The sequence below is a fragment of the Diorhabda carinulata genome, chromosome 10, assembly GCF_026250575.1.
Source record: "Diorhabda carinulata isolate Delta chromosome 10, icDioCari1.1, whole genome shotgun sequence".
Taxonomy (NCBI): Eukaryota; Metazoa; Arthropoda; class Insecta; order Coleoptera; family Chrysomelidae; genus Diorhabda; species Diorhabda carinulata.
The window spans coordinates 15068185-15091194 of record NC_079469.1 but is presented as its reverse complement, the minus strand read 5'-3'; the positions used below and the strand labels follow the sequence as shown (position 1 = coordinate 15091194).

Sequence of the window (23010 nt, the reverse complement as noted above, 5' to 3'; positions counted from 1 at the left end):
GAAATTTGATTTATATTGTTGGAATTTAACTTCCTGTATCTCGGTTTCTAATGGTCGTATTATGAAATTTTTTTTTCCAAAATGTGTGGTTTTTAATGGCCTTTCCTCTTATACTTTCAGTCTTAAATTAAAAATGGATTTTCATCAATAAATTCGGGAAAAACTGAAAAAACAGTATTATTTTTTTAGTTTTTTGGAAATTAGTCAAAGAAAATTCAATTTTAGTTCCCTTTCAAAATTATAATATGAAAGATATTTAAAAAACACACATTTTGAGAAAAAAAAATTTGTAATACGACAATTAGAACCCGAGATAAAGGAAGTTAAAGTTGAAGGTAGCGACAGAAATTTGATTTATATTGTTGGACTTTAACTTCCTGTATCTCGGTTTCTAACGGTCGTATTATGAAATTTTTTTTTCCAAAATGTGTGGTTTGTAATGGCCTTTCCTCTTATACTTTCAGTCTTAAATTAAAAATGAATTTTCATTTTTGAATTTGGAAAAAACTGAAAAAAACAGTATTATTTTTTTAGTTTTTTGGAAATTAGTCAAAGAAAATTCAATTTTAGTTCCCTTTTAAAATTATTATATGAAAGATATTTAAAAAACACACATTTTGAGAAAAAAAAATTTGTAATACGACAATTAGAACCCGAGATAAAGGAAGTTAAAGTTACAGGTACCGACAGAAATTTGATTTATACTGTCGGACTTTAACTTCCTGTATCTCGGGTTCTAATGGTTGTATTATGAAACTTTTTTTTCCAAAATGTGTGGTTTTTAATAGTCTTTTCGTTTATACTTTCAATTAGAAATGAAAAATGGATTTTCATTAATAAATTTGGGAAAAACTGAAAAAGCAGTATTATTTTTTTAGTTTTTTGGAAATTAGTCAAAGAAAATTCAAATTTAGTTCCCTTTCAAAATTATAATATGAAAGATATCTAAAAAACACACATTTTGAGAAAAAAAAATTTTTAATACGACAATTAGAACCCGAGATAAAGGAAGTTAAAGTTGAAGGTACCGACAGAAATTTGATTTATATTGTTGGAATTTAACTTCCTGTATCTCGGTTTCTAATGGTCGTATTATGAAATTTTTTTTTTCCAAAATGTATGGTTTTTGATGGTCTTTCCTTTTACACTTTCAGTCGTAAATAAAAAGTGGAGTTGCATTATTAAATTTCAAAAAAATTGAAATAAATACTGTTCTTTTTATTTTACACAATAAAAAAATTAGGTAAATAAAAATTTTGAATTTTTTTTCATATCGTTCATTAAGCAACATTCATTTTATATCTATTACAGTAAACTGCATCCCAAAATTATTAATAATAAAGAAATAAACGGCAATTAAAAACATAGATATATAAATTCAATTTACTCGGCCGCCATTTTGAATTTTTAAAATTTGGAAAATATCAATCTTATTAAAAACATTTCCTCTACATTTTCACGTATACTATCAATTTGATATTCTTATTTTTATTATATTTTTTTTATAAATAAACAAGTTTTCAACTTTTTCATCAATTTTTTGGAAAAATTACGGCTTAAAAGAGTTTTTTTCGGGAAATCTTGTTTCCCATGTTATAAAACATGAAATTTTCAACAATTTCCATACCTATAATTTATTTATACATTTTCGTCGAAACGATTAGATATACTAATTCAAAAGTAGTTAGTTTTGACATACACCGTATAATGTAAGTGTTATTATGTTAATCACATTGAAAATTATTTTAAAATATGTACGAAAGATTATTATAAAAAATGTGGTAGCCCAATTTGCATAATACATACAAAAGCTGATGCATCATTTATAATAATCTCAATTATAATTAATTTCTTCATAATAGAAAATTATTTTTAATTATAAAGGAAAAAACAATGGAAAATTATGTCAATTATCACAAAAAATCCATGAGATAATGTTTTTAATTCAAGGTAGATCGTATTTGATTGTTTAAATATGGAATATAAATATATTTTTGTCGTTTATGTTTCGTTAACCCCCCGTATAATATTTTTTTCTCTCAAAATTAAATTTATAAATATTCATTATTATTAACTCATTTGGATGCTTCTAAATGTTAATTATCAATTTCTATTACAATGTATGGAATTTCCAAAGTAGATTGGGAGGTTAATTCAAATTTATAGTATTTCTAGAGTCAAAGAAGATTTTTTTCGAAAAATTATCGATTTCCAAACGAAATAAGCCAAATATACGATATTTCCAAGTCAATTATGAATTTCTACTAGAATTTATGGTGTTTCTATTTCTATTAAAATAAGACTTTTCATCAAAATTTATAGTATTTTTAGAGTCAAAGAGAATTTTTTTCCAAAATATATCGATTTTTACACGAAATAACCCACATTTAAGATATTTTCAATGTTATTTATACGTTTCTATAAGAATACATGGTGTATCTGAAGTAAATTGAGATTTTTACGAAAATTTATAGTATTTTTAAAGTCAAAGAAGATTTTTTTCGAAAAAGTATCGATTTCCAAACGAAATAAGTCAAATATACGATATTTCCAAGTCAATTATGAATTTCTACTAGAATTTATGGTGTTTCTAAATTAAAATAAGACTTTTCATCAAAATTTATAGTATTTTTAGAGTCAAAGAGAATTTTTTTCCAAAATATATCGATTTCTACACGAAATAACCCAAATTTAAGATATTTTCAATGTTATTTATACGTTTCTATAAGAATACATGGTGTATCTGAAGTAAATTGAGATTTTTACGAAAATTTATAGTATTTTTAAAGTCAAAGAAGATTTTTTTCGAAAAAGTATCGATTTCCAAACGAAATAAGTCAAATATACGATATTTCCAAGTCAATTATGAATTTCTACTAGAATTTATGGTGTTTCTAAATTAAAATAAGACTTTTCATCAAAATTTATAGTATTTCTAGAGTCAAAGAGAATTTTTTTCCAAAATATATCGATTTCTACACGAAATAACCCAAATTTAAGATATTTTCAATGTTATTTATACGTTTCTATAAGAATACATGACGTTTCTTAAGTAAATTGAGATTTTTACGAAAATTTATAGTATTTTTAAAGTCAAAGAAGATTTTTTTCGAAAAAGTATCGATTTCTAAACGAAATAAGCCAAATATACGATATTTCCAAGTCAATTATGAATTTCTACTAGAATTTATGGTATTTCTGGAGTAAAATAAGACTTTTTATCAAAATTTATAGTATTTCTAGAGTCAAAGAGAATTTTTTTCCAAAATATATCGATTTCAAAACGAAATAACCCACATTTAAGGATATTTTCAATGTTATTTATACGTTTCTATAAGAATACATGGTGTATCTGAAGTAAATTGAGATTTTTACGAAAATTTATAGTATTTTTAAAGTCAAAGAAGATTTTTTTCGAAAAAGTATCGATTTCCAAACGAAATAAGTCAAATATACGATATTTCCAAGTCAATTATGAATTTCTACTAGAATTTATGGTGTTTCTAAATTAAAATAAGACTTTTCATCAAAATTTATAGTATTTCTAGAGTCAAAGAGAATTTTTTTCCAAAATATATCGATTTCTACACGAAATAACCCAAATTTAAGATATTTTCAATGTTATTTATACGTTTCTATAAGAATACATGACGTTTCTTAAGTAAATTGAGATTTTTACGAAAATTTATAGTATTTTTAAAGTCAAAGAAGATTTTTTTCGAAAAAGTATCGATTTCTAAACGAAATAAGCCAAATATACGATATTTCCAAGTCAATTATGAATTTCTACTAGAATTTATGGTATTTCTGGAGTAAAATAAGACTTTTTATCAAAATTTATAGTATTTCTAGAGTCAAAGAGAATTTTTTTCCAAAATATATCGATTTCAAAACGAAATAACCCACATTTAAGGATATTTTCAATGTTATTTATACGTTTCTATAAGAATACATGGTGTATCTGAAGTAAATTGAGATTTTTACGAAAATTTATAGTATTTTTAAAGTCAAAGAAGATTTTTTTCGAAAAAGTATCGATTTCCAAACGAAATAAGTCAAATATACGATATTTCCAAGTCAATTATGAATTTCTACTAGAATTTATGGTGTTTCTAAATTAAAATAAGACTTTTCATCAAAATTTATAGTATTTTTAGAGTCAAAGAGAATTTTTTTCCAAAATATATCGATTTCTACACGAAATAACCCACATTTAAGATATTTTCAATGTTATTTATACGTTTCTATAAGAATACATGGTGTATCTAAAGTAAATTGAGATTTTTACGAAAATTTATAGTATTTTTAAAGTCAAAGAAGATTTTTTTCGAAAAAGTATCGATTTCTAAACGAAATAAGCCAAATATACGATATTTCCAAGTCAATTATGAATTTCTACTAGAATTTATGGTATTTCTGGAGTAAAATAAGACTTTTTATCAAAATTTATAGTATTTCTAGAGTCAAAGAGAATTTTTTTACAAAATATATCGATTTTTACACGAAATAACCCACATTTAAGATATTTTCAATGTTATTTATACGTTTCTATAAGAATACATGACGTTTCTTAAGTAAATTGAGATTTTTACGAAAATTTATAGTATTTTTAAAGTCAAAGAAGATTTTTTTCGAAAAAGTATCGATTTCCAAACGAAATAAGCCAAATATACGATATTTCCAAGTCAATTATGAATTTCTACTAGAATTTATGGTATTTCTGGAGTAAAATAAGACTTTTCATCAAAATTTATAGTATTTCTAGAGTCAAAGAGAATTTTTTTCCAAAATATATCGATTTCTACACGAAATAACCCACATTTAAGGATATTTTCAATGTTATTTATACGTTTCTATAAGAATACATGGTGTATCTGAAGTAAATTGAGATTTTTACGAAAATTTATAGTATTTTTAAAGTCAAAGAAGATTTTTTTCGAAAAAGTATCGATTTCCAAACGAAATAAGTCAAATATACGATATTTCCAAGTCAATTATGAATTTCTACTAGAATTTATGGTGTTTCTAAATTAAAATAAGACTTTTCATCAAAATTTATAGTATTTTTAGAGTCAAAGAGAATTTTTTTCCAAAATATATCGATTTCTACACGAAATAACCCAAATTTAAGATATTTTCAATGTTATTTATACGTTTCTATAAGAATACATGGTGTATCTGAAGTAAATTGAGATTTTTACGAAAATTTATAGTATTTTTAAAGTCAAAGAAGATTTTTTTCGAAAAAGTATCGATTTCCAAACGAAATAAGTCAAATATACGATATTTCCAAGTCAATTATGAATTTCTACTAGAATTTATGGTGTTTCTAAATTAAAATAAGACTTTTCATCAAAATTTATAGTATTTCTAGAGTCAAAGAGAATTTTTTTCCAAAATATATCGATTTCTACACGAAATAACCCAAATTTAAGATATTTTCAATGTTATTTATACGTTTCTATAAGAATACATGACGTTTCTTAAGTAAATTGAGATTTTTACGAAAATTTATAGTATTTTTAAAGTCAAAGAAGATTTTTTTCGAAAAAGTATCGATTTCTAAACGAAATAAGCCAAATATACGATATTTCCAAGTCAATTATGAATTTCTACTAGAATTTATGGTATTTCTGGAGTAAAATAAGACTTTTTATCAAAATTTATAGTATTTCTAGAGTCAAAGAGAATTTTTTTCCAAAATATATCGATTTCAAAACGAAATAACCCACATTTAAGGATATTTTCAATGTTATTTATACGTTTCTATAAGAATACATGGTGTATCTGAAGTAAATTGAGATTTTTACGAAAATTTATAGTATTTTTAAAGTCAAAGAAGATTTTTTTCGAAAAAGTATCGATTTCCAAACGAAATAAGTCAAATATACGATATTTCCAAGTCAATTATGAATTTCTACTAGAATTTATGGTGTTTCTAAATTAAAATAAGACTTTTCATCAAAATTTATAGTATTTCTAGAGTCAAAGAGAATTTTTTTCCAAAATATATCGATTTCTACACGAAATAACCCAAATTTAAGATATTTTCAATGTTATTTATACGTTTCTATAAGAATACATGACGTTTCTTAAGTAAATTGAGATTTTTACGAAAATTTATAGTATTTTTAAAGTCAAAGAAGATTTTTTTCGAAAAAGTATCGATTTCTAAACGAAATAAGCCAAATATACGATATTTCCAAGTCAATTATGAATTTCTACTAGAATTTATGGTATTTCTGGAGTAAAATAAGACTTTTTATCAAAATTTATAGTATTTCTAGAGTCAAAGAGAATTTTTTTCCAAAATATATCGATTTCAAAACGAAATAACCCACATTTAAGGATATTTTCAATGTTATTTATACGTTTCTATAAGAATACATGGTGTATCTGAAGTAAATTGAGATTTTTACGAAAATTTATAGTATTTTTAAAGTCAAAGAAGATTTTTTTCGAAAAAGTATCGATTTCCAAACGAAATAAGTCAAATATACGATATTTCCAAGTCAATTATGAATTTCTACTAGAATTTATGGTGTTTCTAAATTAAAATAAGACTTTTCATCAAAATTTATAGTATTTTTAGAGTCAAAGAGAATTTTTTTCCAAAATATATCGATTTCTACACGAAATAACCCACATTTAAGATATTTTCAATGTTATTTATACGTTTCTATAAGAATACATGGTGTATCTAAAGTAAATTGAGATTTTTACGAAAATTTATAGTATTTTTAAAGTCAAAGAAGATTTTTTTCGAAAAAGTATCGATTTCTAAACGAAATAAGCCAAATATACGATATTTCCAAGTCAATTATGAATTTCTACTAGAATTTATGGTATTTCTGGAGTAAAATAAGACTTTTTATCAAAATTTATAGTATTTCTAGAGTCAAAGAGAATTTTTTTACAAAATATATCGATTTTTACACGAAATAACCCACATTTAAGATATTTTCAATGTTATTTATACGTTTCTATAAGAATACATGACGTTTCTTAAGTAAATTGAGATTTTTACGAAAATTTATAGTATTTTTAAAGTCAAAGAAGATTTTTTTCGAAAAAGTATCGATTTCCAAACGAAATAAGCCAAATATACGATATTTCCAAGTCAATTATGAATTTCTACTAGAATTTATGGTATTTCTGGAGTAAAATAAGACTTTTCATCAAAATTTATAGTATTTCTAGAGTCAAAGAGAATTTTTTTCCAAAATATATCGATTTCTACACGAAATAACCCACATTTAAGGATATTTTCAATGTTATTTATACGTTTCTATAAGAATACATGGTGTATCTAAAGTAAATTGAGATTTTTACGAAAATTTATAGTATTTTTAAAGTCAAAGAAGATTTTTTTCGAAAAAGTATCGATTTCCAAACGAAATAAGCCAAATATACGATATTTCCAAGTCAATTATGAATTTCTACTAGAATTTATGGTATTTCTGGAGTAAAATAAGACTTTTTATCAAAATTTATAGTATTTTTAGAGTCAAAGCAGAGTTTCTACGAATTCATATGAAACAATATAAAATAAGGATATTTAAATCACGTCCTTACAAAACTTCTTCGTGTCCTTTTTTTGGTCATAATTTCCTGATTTTTTGTGTTACCAAGATCAAGTAAACACCCTGTATAATACGATTACATTCAACGAGAATCTCGTAATCAAATTTTGTAAAATATTTATTTGTAAAACCGAAAAACTTACTTTGATTTCACGACTTAACAACAAAGACGAAATGCATCAATAAACCTGAGTGACTGAAATCAAACTGCACATCCCCAAAGTGGTTGTCATATATTTTTATTTACCCTTTGACATCACCAATTAATTAGTTGGACAATCATCTTCAGGTTTTCATCATTCCAAACAGAATCCAATCGGTTTTATGAGAATTAAACTCGATGTAAGAAAATTGCAATCAACTTCTATATACTCTAATTGTGTTAATATGGAGACTTTATAATACAGGGGGCGAAACTCACCCTTATTATTTGGTGAATGGAAAAAATTTTGCCATCCAAAGTCTCGAAGTTTATTCAATTGTGAAGAAATATGAAAATTTGAAGCGTGTATAATGAAATTAATGTTTTTTCTTTAATTTCAGGATATTTCTTTTGATTTCAGTTTATCAGTGACTCAATATAAGTTTAAATATTTGACGTTAACAATAAATTTTACGCTGGCTCCATCCAAATCTCTTAGTTGTAGTAGTTCCAATGTATGTGCTGAAAAAATCACATAAAACCCAAAATTGTGAGGAAATGTCCTTAATTATCACTTTATATATGAGTTACTGAGTTTTGATTGTTGGTAGTACCACGTACTGTTGCTAGAAAAAGATTTTTTTATAATAACTTTGGAATTGTATGTGGAGAAAATTTTTTTTTCGCACTTTTAAGTTTTTTTCTTATATCTCGGAAACTGTGGGGTCTACGGTGGGTTTGGTGATTATATTTTTTGAAAAGCATCAAATTTCACATTGATTGATATCTTTAATATTGAAATTGGATTAGAGGTTTGGACACAACACGTGATTAAAGATTCATTAAGTCTTTAAATTTTGTAATCACACTTTTTCAGTTTTTTATCCATATCTCGAAAACAAAGACTTGTAGTGAAAAAATCATTACTTTCTTTTTTGTAAAGCATCAAATTTCACATTGATTGATATCTTTAATATTGAAATTGGATTAGAGGTTTGGACACAACACGTGATTAAAGATATAATAAGTCTTTAAATTTTGTAATCACACTTTTTCAGTTTTTTATCCATATCTCGAAAACAAAGACTTGTAGTGAAAAAATCATTACTTTCTTTTTTGCAAAGCATCAAATTTCACATTGATTGATATCTTTAATATTGAAATTGGATTAGAGGTTTGGACACAACACGTGATTAAAGATATAATAAGTCTTTAAATTTTGTAATCACACTTTTTCAGTTTTTTATCCATATCTCGAAAACAAAGACTTGTAGTGAAAAAATCATTACTTTCTTTTTTGTAAAGCATCAAATTTCACATTGATTGATATCTTTAATATTTAAATTGGATTAGGGGTTTGGACACAACACGTGATTAAAGATTCATTAAGTCTTTAAATTTTGTAATCACACTTTTTCAGTTTTTTATCCATATCTCGAAAACAAAGACTTGTAGTGAAAAACTCATTATTTTCTTTTTTAAAAAGCATTAAATTTAACGTCGATTGATGACTATAATATTGAAATTGGTTCAGGGGTTTGGACACAACACGTGATTAAAGTTTCACTAAGTTTTGAAATTTTCCAAACACACTTTTTCAGTTTTTTACTTATATCTCGAAAACAAAGTCTTGTAGTGAAAAAATCATTACTTTCTTTTTTGCAAAGCATCAAATTTCACATTGATTGATATCTTTAATATTGAAATTGGATTAGAGGTTTGGACACAACACGTGATTAAAGATATAATAAGTCTTTAAATTTTGTAATCACACTTTTTCGATTTTTTCACTTATATCTCAAAAACGACGACCTGTAGCAAAAATTTCTTACTCTCTTTTTTTTAAGAGCATTAAATTTAACATCAAATGATGTCATTAATATTGAAATTGGTTCAGGGGTTTGGACACAACACGTGATTAAAGTTTCACTAAGTTTTGAAATTTTCCAATCACACTTTTTCAGTTTTTTACATATATCTCGAAAACAAAGTCCTGTAGGGAAAATTTTATCCTCTCCTTTCTTGAAAAACATTAAATTTTATGTCGATTAATATCTATAATATTGAAATTTGTGTAGGTGTTTGGAAATAACGCGAAAATATTTTTGTCGCTACTCTTTTTGCTATAACTTCGAAAGTATATGACCGATCCAAAATTTTTTCGTTCCATTTGAAAGATAATTGAATTTATCATGGGATTCCGTTGATATAATTCTGATAACATCCCATGAAATACCCATAAAAGCACATCTAAAACATCAAACTTGTTGAAACCGAATTTTTTTGAAACATTTTTCACTATAACTCAAAAACTGTGAATCTGATTCAAGTTTTATTGTTTTCGTCTGAGAGATAATTGAATTTAGAACAAATAATGTTGATAGAATTTTTATAATATCCCTTTAAATACCCATGACAGAACTCTTAAAACCACGTACAGCTATCAAACCCATTTCTGTACCATATTTTTCGCTATAACCTCAAAATTATATGTCCAATTCAAAATTAAACATTAATTTAATGATAAAATTGTTTTTCCCTACTCAAAATCAGTCTTTCCTGATATACGAGGTTACATCATAAAGAAAAATCACACCATAATATGCCTACCCATTCGACCGTTATTTTCACAAAAAAAATTACCATAACTACGTCACAATTCATCTCCCCAGCCACCTAATACACCTGATCTAACTCCTATTGATTATTATTGTTGCAAAAACTAGTTAGAAAGCGATTTAAAACAAGTAGTAATAATGACAATAACTAGGATCTATTTTGACAAAATTATCGACAAGACTGAATTTTTTGTATCGTATTTCGTTTATTTTTTATTTAATTAACGTCCCATGTATATATTTTTTTTATTAATATATTTTATTTATACTTACGTCAATCAAATTTCATTAACGTTAATGTTAGATTTCACCTTTAAAAAAACCAGTTTTGATACTGACAAATATTTGTCTAGCACTATTTTTTTTAAGTTAAAATGATGTAATTAAGTGTAATTGGAAACCTATTAATATAATTTTCGAGTTCGTCAACCTTTTTTTTACATTTAATATAAGAATTGTAACTGAAAGTATAAGGAAACTTTTGGGATGACCCTCGTATGATATTTAAATATATTAACGATATTAATCTAGTATGAGAATCGGTGCTTTAGTAAAAAATAATTATAACCTCATTAGAGACCATCTTAGAGTGAATTTATGTAAAAAATGAAAGTGTTTGTATTAAAAAGTTGTTTTTAAATTTGAACAAAGCGTTTAATGAATTTTCGTATCGACTTGTAACTAATTTTAAATTCTTTACGTGTGAGAGAAAGTAAATGGACTAGTTGTAGAAGATGTGGACGTAATGGCACCGATTTGTGATGTTTTTTCGGTTAATTGAATGTGAAACTGAAACGTTTCAACAGAAAATTTTTTAAAAAAATTATAGGTGTTCCAGTTTTCCAGTTTTTTACTTATATCTCGAAAACCACGGCCTGTAGCGAAAATTTTATACTTTTCTTTTTTAAAAAACATGAAATTTCACGTCGATTGATGTCTATAATATTGAAATCGGTTGAGTGGTTTGAGCAGCTCACGTGCTCAAAGTATAGCTAAGTCGAGAAAATATATATAAATTTTATTTTTGCGTTAATGCGTTTTTTTCATTTATATCTCGAAAACCACGGCTTGTAGCGAAAATTTTATACTTTTCTTTTTTGAAAAACATAAAATTTCACGTCGATTGATGCCTATAATATTGAAATCGGTTGAGTGGTTTGAGCAGCCCAGGTGTTCAAAGTTTAGCTAAGTCTAGAAAATATATATGAATTTTATTTTTGCGTTAATGCGGTTTTTTCATTTATATCTCGAAAACCACGGCTTGTAGCGAAAATTTTATACTTTTCTTTTTTGAAAAACATAAAATTTCACGTCGATTGATGCCTATAATATTGAAATCGGTTGAGTGGTTTGAGCAGCCTAGGTGTTCAAAATTTAGCTAAATCTAGAAAATATATATGAATTTTATTTTTGCGTTAATGCGGTTTTTTCATTTATATCTCGAAAACCACGGCTTGTAGCGAAAATTTTATACTTTTCTTTTTTGAAAAACATAAAATTTCACGTCGATTGATGCCTATAATATTGAAATCGGTTGAGTGGTTTGAGCAGCCCAGGTGTTCAAAATTTAGCTAAGTCTAGAAAATATATATGAATTTTATTTTTGCGTTAATGCGGTTTTTTCATTTATATCTCGAAAACGAAGACCTGTAGCGAAAATTTTATACTTTTCTTTTTTAAAAAATATGAAATTTCACGTCGATTGATGCTTATAATATAGAAATCGGTTTAGTGGTTTGAGCAGCTCACGTGCTCAAAGTTTAACTAAGTCTAGAAAATATATATGAATTTTGTTTTAGAACTGTTGCAGTTTTTTCACTTATATCTCGAAAACAAAGCCATTTGGTGAAAATTTTGTAGTCTTCTTTTTTAAAAAGCATTAAATTTCACGTCGATTGGTGTCTATTATGTTGAAATCGATTAAGAGGTTTGAACGTAACAAGTGATTAAATATGTACTAAGTATTTGAATTTTGTTTCTGCACTTTCTCAGATTTTTACTTATATCTCGAAAACAAAGCCATTTGGTGAAAATTTTGTACTCTTCATTTTTAAAAAGCATTAAATTTCACGTCGATTGGTGTCTATTATGTTGAAATTGATTAAGGGGTTTGAACGTAACAAGTGATTAAATATGTACTAAGTATTTGAATTTTGTTTCTGCACTTTCTCAGATTTTTACTTATATCTCGAAAACAAAGCCATTTGGTGAAAATTTTGTACTCTTCATTTTTAAACAGCATTAAATTCTAAGTTAATTCATGTTTAGAACATCAAAATCGGTACAGAGGTTTGTACTCTACATCCATTCAAAGTTTAGCTGCATGTTCTTTGTAGCAGTTAGATTTCTTACTAGTTTTAACTAGTAGAATTCCCTACTTTTATCAAGCAATAATTCTTTTTTGTAAACTCACTTTGTTATATCACTATTGTCGTTTAAATTCGCTAAAACAGTCCTTCAAATAAACATAGATAACTTAGTGAAAAGACTGAAGAGGACGAAGCCTTTTGAGTTAGTTATAAGACAGTTTTAAGGCATTTTTTCTTGATTAACACTTAAGGTCACAACCTTGAACGTTCTCTATTGAATTACAATAAAACTTACTCATAAAATACTCATTTAATCGGTCTAATAATAAATATTGAATAGCAGTTTACGTAGGAGTTCATCTAATGTTTTAATTAACTTTTTTTTTGGCCCCATGTATCATGCTGGTAGATGTATTTATTAAAGCAAAAAAAATATGTCCACCTAATTGCTTTTTGTTGTATCCACCAACAAACAGTATAATTTGACATCGTTGAATCGTAAATAACAAAACGAAACAGCTCGAAAATATTTCATCATATTGTTAAATTTATTCAAACACCCAATATTATTATTTCGTGACAAAAAAGAGGTAATTCCATAACTACAGATATTTCTTGTACAAGCTGGCAACGTTTACAGCAGATTTTATAGTCCAGGAACATTAGGATACATTTTTTCGTATACAGAATATTATGTATCTAATTATTATTTAATTAATTATTTAGTAGGTTTTTTTCTTGATAAATCGTTTTGATTTTGATAGAAAATTAATTTTATATTCTTATTAAAGGCCTAAATATGACGAAACGTTGATTTTTACACGTTTTTCTATAAAAAAAAACTTATAGTCCAAGGTACATCGGTTTCAATGTGTTTTTTTATAAAATCTTCTAAAATTGATGTCTAAGTTTTTTAATTTTCGTTTTTTTACGGTTAGTTACTTAGATATAATGTTAAGGGCTCGCTATTTATTTGGAAATTCCAATTAATGGCTTCCATAGTACAGATATTGTATTGTGGTAAATTTGGAGGCACCAACAAATCAGTAGACTTATATCTCGAAAACTAAGTCCTGTAAGGAAAATTTTATTCTTTTCTTTTTTGAAGAGCTTCAAATTTGCCTTCTATTGATTGCTATTACATCAAAATTAGTCTAGTAATTTAGACGTCACAGGCGTTTCAAGATTAGTTAAGTAGCGAAGACATTTTCAAATTTTGTTTTCGCATTTTTTTGATTTTTTACTTATATCTCGAAAACTAAGCAATGTAGGGAAAATTTTATACTTTCTTTTTATAAAATACATTAAATTTGGTGTAGATTGATTGTTTTTGTATCAAAATTAGTTCACTAGTTTGGGCGCCACAAGCGTTCAAAGATTAGCTAAGTCGCAAAATGACGATTTCGGACTTTTTTTTATTTTTCACTTATATCTCGAAAACTAAGCAATGTAGGGAAAATTTTATACTTTTCTTTTTTAAAAGGTAAAAAATTTTGTTTCGAATAATTGTTTTTATATCAAAATCGTTTCACTGGTTTGGGAGCTACATGCTTTCAAACATTAGCTAAATCGCAAAATTTCGATTTAGGACTTTTTTTTTATTTTTCACTTATATCTCGAAAACTAAGCAATGTAGGGAAAATTTTATACTTTTCTTTTTTAAAAGGTAAAAAATTTTGTTTCGAATAATTGTTTTTATATCAAAATCGTTTCACTGGTTTGGGAGCTACATGCTTTCAAACATTAGCTAAATTGCAAAATTTCGATTTAGGACTTTTTTTTATTTTTCATTTATATCTCGAAAACTAAGCAATGTAGGGAAAATTTTATACTTTTCTTTTTTAAAAACCATTAAATTTTGTGTCGATTAATTGTTTTTATATCAAAATCGGTTCACTAGTTTGGGCGCCACACACGTTCAAACATTAGCTAAATCGCAAAATTTCGATTTCGGACTTTTTTTTATTTTTCACTTATATCTCGAAAACTAAGCAATGTAGGGAAAATTTTATACTTTTCTTTTTTAAAAACCATTAAATTTTGTGTCGATTAATTGTTTTTATATCAAAATCGGTACACTAGTTTGGGCGCCACACACGTTCAAACTCGAGAAAACATGAACAATTTTTGTTTTTTACTTATAGAGAAAATTCCATAATTAAAAAATTATTCCAACATGCTATTATATGTCAAAAATATTCCCACAAATTAGAATCAACTATATACATAGCTAAATCGTGCTAAATCATCAGTTAATATTCCTAAAAACCAGTAGATATTCTCGTAAGCAGCTCCCCATTCCACTCAATCTTCTACTCAACATAATCTCGTTTTCAATATAGCGGGACATCCTTTATATATCATTTAATCATTAACTAACACGAAGTCGCTTCGACCTGTCCTGTATCCACAACGTTTGCATACAAATTAACTACAGAATACTATTTAGAATAATTATTTTGCATAAACATCAAGAACAATGGTTTTACGCATACGTTTTTTGTTTTAGAAATTAGTAATAAAGGTCATTACACTATTACAAGACCTATTATTTCATTTCAGATTAATTCAGATACCGAAACAACAGGATGTTTGAAAAAAATCGAGTAAAATACTAAAAATATAGGTTAGGTTATTTCTTACTACATTTAGAACCAAATAACTTCGAGTTGTAGACTTTATAGTGACCAGGTTTTTAGCGAAAGTGCTAAGTGTTTTTGTATTAAAATCATTTTACTGGTTTGGGCGCCACATAAAAACTAAGCGATGTAGGGAAAATTTTATACTTTCCTTTTTTAAAATACATTAAATTTGGCGTGGATTCATTGTTTTTGTATCAAAATTGGTCCACTAGTTTGGGTGCTACGAGCGATCAAAGATTAGCTAATTTGCTAAATTTCGATTTCGCACTTTTTTCATTTGTTAGTTATATCTCAAAAACTAAACAATTTAGGAAAAATTTTGTACTTTCCTTTTTTAAAATACAATAAATTTGGCGTGGATTCATTGTTTTTGTATCAAAATTGGTCCACTAGTTTGGGTGCTACGAGCGATCAAAGATTAGCTAATTTGCTAAATTTCGATTTCGCACTTTTTTCATTTGTTAGTTATATCTCGAAAACTAAACAATTTAGGAAAAATTTTGTACTTTCCTTTTTTAAAATACAATAAATTTGGCGTGGATTCATTGTTTTTGTATCAAAATTGGTCCACTAGTTTGGGTGCTACGAGCGATCAAAGATTAGCTAATTTGCTAAATTTCGATTTCGCACTTTTTTCATTTGTTAGTTATATCTCAAAAACTAAACAATTTAGGAAAAATTTTGTACTTTCCTTTTTTAAAATACAATAAATTTGGCGTGGATTCATTGTTTTTGTATCAAAATTGGTCCACTAGTTTGGGTGCTACGAGCGATCAAAGATTAGCTAATTTGCTAAATTTCGATTTCGCACTTTTTTCATTTGTTAGTTATATCTCGAAAACTAAACAATGTAGGGAAAATTTTATACTTTCCTTTTTTAAAATACATTAAATTTGGCGTGGATTCATTGTTTTTGTATCAAAATTGGTCCACTAGTTTGGGTGCTACGAGCGATCAAAGATTAACTAATTCACTAAATTTCGATTTCGCACTTTGTATATAATAAAGCAGAAATATAATTTTATATTTCAAACGATCGGTTATACCACTCTGTATAATAAGTAGTCTTGGTTGTAATACTTGTTTTATCAAGGCCGAAGTGGGGTAGACAGCTTGGCGCAACTTAAAACAAATCGTTCTTCTATAAGATAAAATTTTATTTACAAGAGACTCGAGAGAAAGAAATTAAATAAAAAAAATTAATTTTTAACGTTATTTAAATTAATAAACTATAAAACTTCAGATCGTATATTATTTTTAATTATATTTATAGTCTGGAATGTATACAGGGTGGTTATACATAAGTTTTAATCAAACTCATAATAGTTGTTATGTTATTTGTACAACCACGTATATTCAAGACATTCCCTTATGGAAGGAACCCCCTACGAAAGCTTAGGGTGAATTTGGGGTCAGTAGTTGGATTTTTAGGTTAGGTTTTTAGTAGTTGGTTTTTCTGAGCTCTTGTTAGACTTAAATACCAGCGAAGACCTGTACCGAAAATTTCATACTTTTCTTTTTTAAAGAGCAATAAATTTTACATTGTTTGGTGTCTGTAATATTAAAATTGATTCAATGGTTTGCACGCAACAAGTGTTTCAAAATTGATCTAGGAGTTAAATTTAGTTTTCGCACTTTTCAGTTTGTTTACTTATATCTCGAAAACAGAGCCTTGCAGGGAAAATTTTATACATTCCTTTCTTGAAAAACATTAAATTTTAAGTTGTTTGGTGTTTATAATATTGAAATTGATTCAATGGTTTGCACGCGACAAGTGTTTCAAAATTGATCTAGGAGTTAAATTTAGTTTTCGCACTTATCAGTTTGTTTACTTATATCTCGAAAACAGAGCCTTGTACGGAAAATTTTATACTTTCCTTTCTTGAAAAATATCAAATTTTACGTTGTTTGGTCTTTATAATATTAAAATTGATTCAATGGTTTGCACGCAACAAGTGTTTCAAAATTGATCTAGGAGTTAAATTTAGTTTTCGCACTTTTCAGTTTGTTTACTTATATCTCGAAAACAGAGCCTTGTAGGGAAAATTTTATACATTCCTTTCTTGAAAAACATTAAATTTTAAGTTGTTTGGTGTTTATAATATTGAAATTGATTCAATGGTTTGCACGCAACAAGTGTTTAAAAATTGATCCAGAAGTTAAATTTAGTTTTCGCACTTTTCAGTTTGTTTACTTATATCTCGACAACAGTGCCTTGTACGGAAAATTTTATACTTTTCTTTTTCAAAAACCATTAAATTTCCCGTCTATTTATGTGTAAAATAACAAAATTGGTTAAAAGACTAGAACGCAACAAGTGTTCAAAAATTGTCTTGACATTTGAATTATGTTTTCGCACTTTTCCAGATTTTCGACTTATATCTCGAAAACAGAGCCCCGTAGAGAAAATTTCACACTTTTCATTTTTAAAAAGCATTAAATTCTACATCGATTTATATCAATAAAATTGAAATCGCTTTAGAGATTTAAACGTTACACGTGTCCAAAAATTAACGAACTCGAAAAAACATGTACATAATATTTCTACTTCAAACAAACACCCTATATATGGTCTTCGTGTTGGATACCACACAAAAATCCTTAATCCCCATGTTTTTAACCAAACACCCTGTATATTGTCTACGTATCGCACCGGATTGTTTTTTTTTTTCGTAGTGTTTCGCGGTAATATTTTCCTGCACGTTAATTTATTTCATAGACCTTTTGGTTTACCAAATATACAATCCTCACACATTTTTTTTTTCCTTCAAATATTTCAAAGAAATCTTGAAAAACGATATGCTATTACAGATGTTGTATCACATCATACGAATTTCTTCGAAACTAACAACTTAAAAATAATTTCTGTATCGAGTTACTAAATTGTAGAAATTTGTAAAGGAATGATCTTGTCGTCTATAACGAACATCTGTTCGTAATTCCTACGATTTCTTTTGTTTATGTACATTTATAAAAAGCATACCGCCGAACATTGGCGGCGGTGCCGCGTCACGGCACTAACACGAACAGAAACTACTTCAAAAACGTTTTTTTATTGAAATTATGTATTAAACGTCGATTTCTGGTAAACAAACGCCGATCTACCACTCAGAATTGACCGCTCTACGTCGCTCTGATAGATCCGATAAAAAAATCAAGAGAGGTAAGATCGGGTAACCTAGGGGGTCATTTTGACAGATCCATATATTTTTCTGAGGATTTTTCTTCGCCGTTTTGAGCGTGCTAGTGATTTTTGAGATCCTTGGGATTCGACCGGTGGTTTTGGATCCTTCAAACTCTCGCTTGGATCATTCTGATGGAGTAGAAAATGAAAAAATTCGCAATTTACCTCGTAAATTTTGAAAAAAATATATTTTTCTATGAAGATGAGGGTGTTTTATGTTACAAATATAAAAGAAGTACTTAAAATAAAGCATATTGCAAATTATTTTCTATATAATTTATTGCAATTGTTTCAGGATACTTTCGGAGTTATTTAAAGTTGTAAAAGGACTTTTTAATGATTTCTAATGAATATTTATATTATAATTTGATTTTTATGACACTCTGTATGTAACAAATATTCAAATTTGGCTTTGGTAAAATATATAAATAAAAATTTATTAAATTTTAACTATTACGTACCTGTAAAAAGCAATTAGTGTTAATTTTGTATCCTCCCCGTAGAAAAGCCGATAAATGCACGTGTCGACGTTAGTTTTTGAAAAAAAAAATCGCACAAACAACCACTTCTCGACACTTAATCCACTACTTTGGAAAAAATACGAAAAATTAGAATGCAAACTCGATCTTGACGTAGATCCTGCGGTTTACGCTTCACAACTGCCTCACAATCTCGAATGTTTATATATATACATATATATATATAAGTATATAACATATTTTTTATCCTATAGAGGACGCTCAAATTCCTTTTTTTCCCTTTTAATTCGTTCTCTTCAAACTATTCGTTACATATCACAGATTTCTAATTAACGCTGTTGCTTTGATCAAATATTAAATTATCCACCTTGTATATCCATTAAACTATTTGAAAATTCGATAAATTATATTCGTACGGGGTTAGTTTGAATTATATAAATCGACAGGAACGTATTTTGATCTTAAATTAGAATTTTACGATTTTTTTTTTAAACTTTTACCAACTTCAATGGATGTATCAGTACGTTTCGACCGTCTTCCCTAAAACTCCTCAATATTTGTGAAGATTCAATGATGTAAAATCATTTAAAACATCTCCTCTAAATTTTTTCACGAATCGTTTAATAAAAACACGTTAGTTGAGCGTTTTCGAGATCGTAGAATCCATTTAACAAAGTTCCAGATATAAGAAATTAGTTTAAAAACATCCTCCAACAGTAAAAAATCATCCTATATCAGCACTAAGTCAAATCAATCGAATTCAACATTCAATATACAATTTTTTTTAATTCTAGAACATTTTTAAATACCCCCCGTCATTTTTGTTCCATAATAACCGATCCTTAGTACGATCCTGCGTATATAACTCCAATATTTGTGTTAGTATACGTTTTAGTTTGTTTTTTAACTAAATGCATCAGCTTTGAAACACCCTATATACTAAATCGTTTATTGTAGAAAATTTCACAAGCTAAAAAATGCTAAATTATTATTAGATAGTCCTCGTACTTCACTCTACAGTATTAATCAATCCTTAATACGGATCTGCAAAAATGTCTACGATATTAATATGTTTAATTACGTACTACATCAGCTTTGAAACACCCTATATACTAAATCGTTTATTGTAGAAAATTTCACAAGCTAAAAAATGCTAAATTATTATTAGATAGTCCTCGTACTTTACTCTAAAATATTAACCAATCCTTAATACGGATCTGCTAATATGTCTACGATATTAATATGTTTAATTACGTACTACATCAGCTTTGAAACACCCTATATACTTAATATATATACACTTGTGCTTTGCTCTGTATTATAAACAAACCCTTAGTACAGATCTGTAAATATGTCGACGATATTACGTGCTGCATCAGTTTTGAAAAACCCTGTATAATCAATCGTTAGATATTACACGGTTTTCTAGAATATTCAATATACAAACAATAATATTTACTTTCTGAATTAGTTCCTGAACAGAAAGTAATATTTTAGCACAAATGATTGACCCTGTATATTTGTAGCGAAATTTTTATTTAGCATCGATTTACCGAACGCATTCTTAACGTCTTATTCCAATCCGCAATAAATTGCAACAGAAACATTAGAGAGCACTTTTCAATAATACCAATTAAAAAAAAATGACGTAACAGAAAAAGTAATGTAATCATAAACGGAGAATTCATGTTACGACATAATATTTGAAAGGAAATAGGTAGGGAACCAGAATTAAGAAAAATAAACGTGATATTTCGATGCAGGTAGTATTTTACCTGCTGAGGTTATCAACGTACGCCATCTTATTTATTAGAAGGATGATGCAATACGATGCAGGTATAACGATATTCGAAACGTACCATAAAAGAATATACATTTTATATAAGTCTAATATTCCTTTATTTGTATTGTTTTTTTATTATTGTTTTGTCATTAATACTTCGTTTATATACCTCAACACGTGGTTTATTCATAAAAATGGTAGGGTGTCATTTAGAAACTACTAGAAGTTATGCAACTAACAATACAAATAGTCTAGTCTATAACTTTATGATGCGTAAAATGTTGAATGAGTTTTTTTTAATAATTTAAAGTAAATATAAATTTTAATAACAAATTTAGAACAATTTAGAATAACGTAATATCGGTAAAGGAAAAAATATGTGAATTATCAAAATTTTCGTTTCGAAGATTTGTTATTGTAAATGTACGAGGTGATTGTTTAAAATTCTAAAATGGTTTCCTATGAAGTTACTGATAAATCTATTGCTTCGGCTTCAATAACAATCGTAAATACTAAGAATCTAATAGAAAAATATTTGTAACAGGAAAAGTAATTAGAAACAGTCGTTTTCCGAAACTGCGAAAATTTATTTGAATCATAGATACTTTTAAATTGATTCATTACAACTCATTATAATTATTGTGGACAGGACCGGACTAATAATTATATAAAATTATATATTGAATGTGTTTTGATATACAATCGAAGTTAATTTGAATAATATATAATACGAGGAGTGTTCAAAACACGACTTGATCGACATCTATAGTTATAAAAGTGAAATAAACACGTGTGGTATGCAATAATACTTAATTTAATCAATTATTCAATTTTTTTCTACATTTAAATAAGTTGAGCTATTCTAAATGTTGTTAATATTAGATGAGAATGATTATAAACCACCCTGTAAAATTTTTTAACGTATTATAGTATAATTTTACGAGTTTTATAATGAAATAATAGTAATACTTACCAATATATTATTAACCAGTACCCATTTACGAAAATTTAGTAAACACTGTATAATAAACCGACTTTAAACAACTCGAACCTTATGTAGGTTGACAAAGTTATATTTTTAACAACGGAACATTCACAATAATTCATAATTTACAAAGTATAAATAGAGAAAAACAACAAATCGATTGTTAAAAACGTTAAAATTTACGAAAAATGTTTGAGTTTAACATGCAGACCGACTGAGTATGAATCAAAGCATACAGGATATAATTTATTATAATATGACAGTCCCATGACCTGGTCTTTGGGCACTTAGACTCAGAGTCGTAACGAGAAGTTGATTTGAAGGATTTATAGAACATTATTTCGGTATATAATCGTAAAAATAAAAACGAAAAGACGTTCATTTTCATTGAATTCCTAAATAATTGATAGTTTTTTCAAATACACTGTATACGAGGTCTACTTAAATGTTCGTATATACGTAGACGTCGTTTTTAAAGTAAATAACTATGTAATGACCCATTTTCCGTTAACCCTAATTACAAAAGTGTGAAATACATTATTACACTTCAAAACATTCCTCCCAAATCCAAAAAACTGTATTTAAAAATTTAATATTACTATTAAAAGTAATGGTAAACCCTGTATACTAAATATAGAGAGAATATTGTGAGCTTGTTTTTCATTAATTACTTAATTATCTTTTTGCTTTGTGTACAATAAATTGAAGTATTTAATCCTTCTAATAATTATACAAGTAATATTCTAAGCAGACGTGTGCTTTTACATAATAATCTAAACAAATATCATCTGGGTATGTCAGTATTACAAAACGTTCAGAAACAATAAAATAATTGAATCTATTCATTTTGTAAGCTAATGCCTTTGTTGAATATATTTTTAAAATATCATTATTGAAAATATCTATTGTTTGAATAAATTACATAACGTCCATTATCGATAATTATAATAACTAAAACAGAGCCATCTATTGATAGTCTTGAGAAACAATTAGTTGAAACTATTGAAGATCTCAATTGAAATTCAACCTAAAACACACTGTATATAACAAAATTATAGATGTTTTAATCGAAATTGATCATTAATAAAGGATAAATTATTATAAATTGGATATTTTTAAAGATATATATATATATATATATATATATATATATATATATATATATATATGTATTACAATATAGGCAACACATCTTACAAAATCTACAATTTGAATCACGTTTGTGTTAACTTTTAATATATATTTCATTTATTTAACGTATTAAAATGAAATTTATAAAAAGTAT

General features: G+C 26.6%; 1 protein-coding gene across 2 annotated transcripts in view; it reads right to left on the bottom strand.

The window, feature by feature from the left end:
• Positions 1 to 21949, bottom strand: part of LOC130898704 (ion transport peptide-like) — a 39148-nt gene extending 17199 nt beyond the window's left edge. The window contains exon 1 of one of the 2 annotated variants that reach the window (XM_057808170.1): positions 21714 to 21949. The gene's annotated coding sequence lies outside the window, so the exon portion shown is untranslated. Of the gene's footprint in view, positions 1 to 18939; positions 19137 to 21713 lie in introns of those variants that run through there. The other variant, XM_057808171.1, reaches the window with a different exon arrangement.
• Positions 21950 to 23010: the final 1061 nt, after the last annotated feature.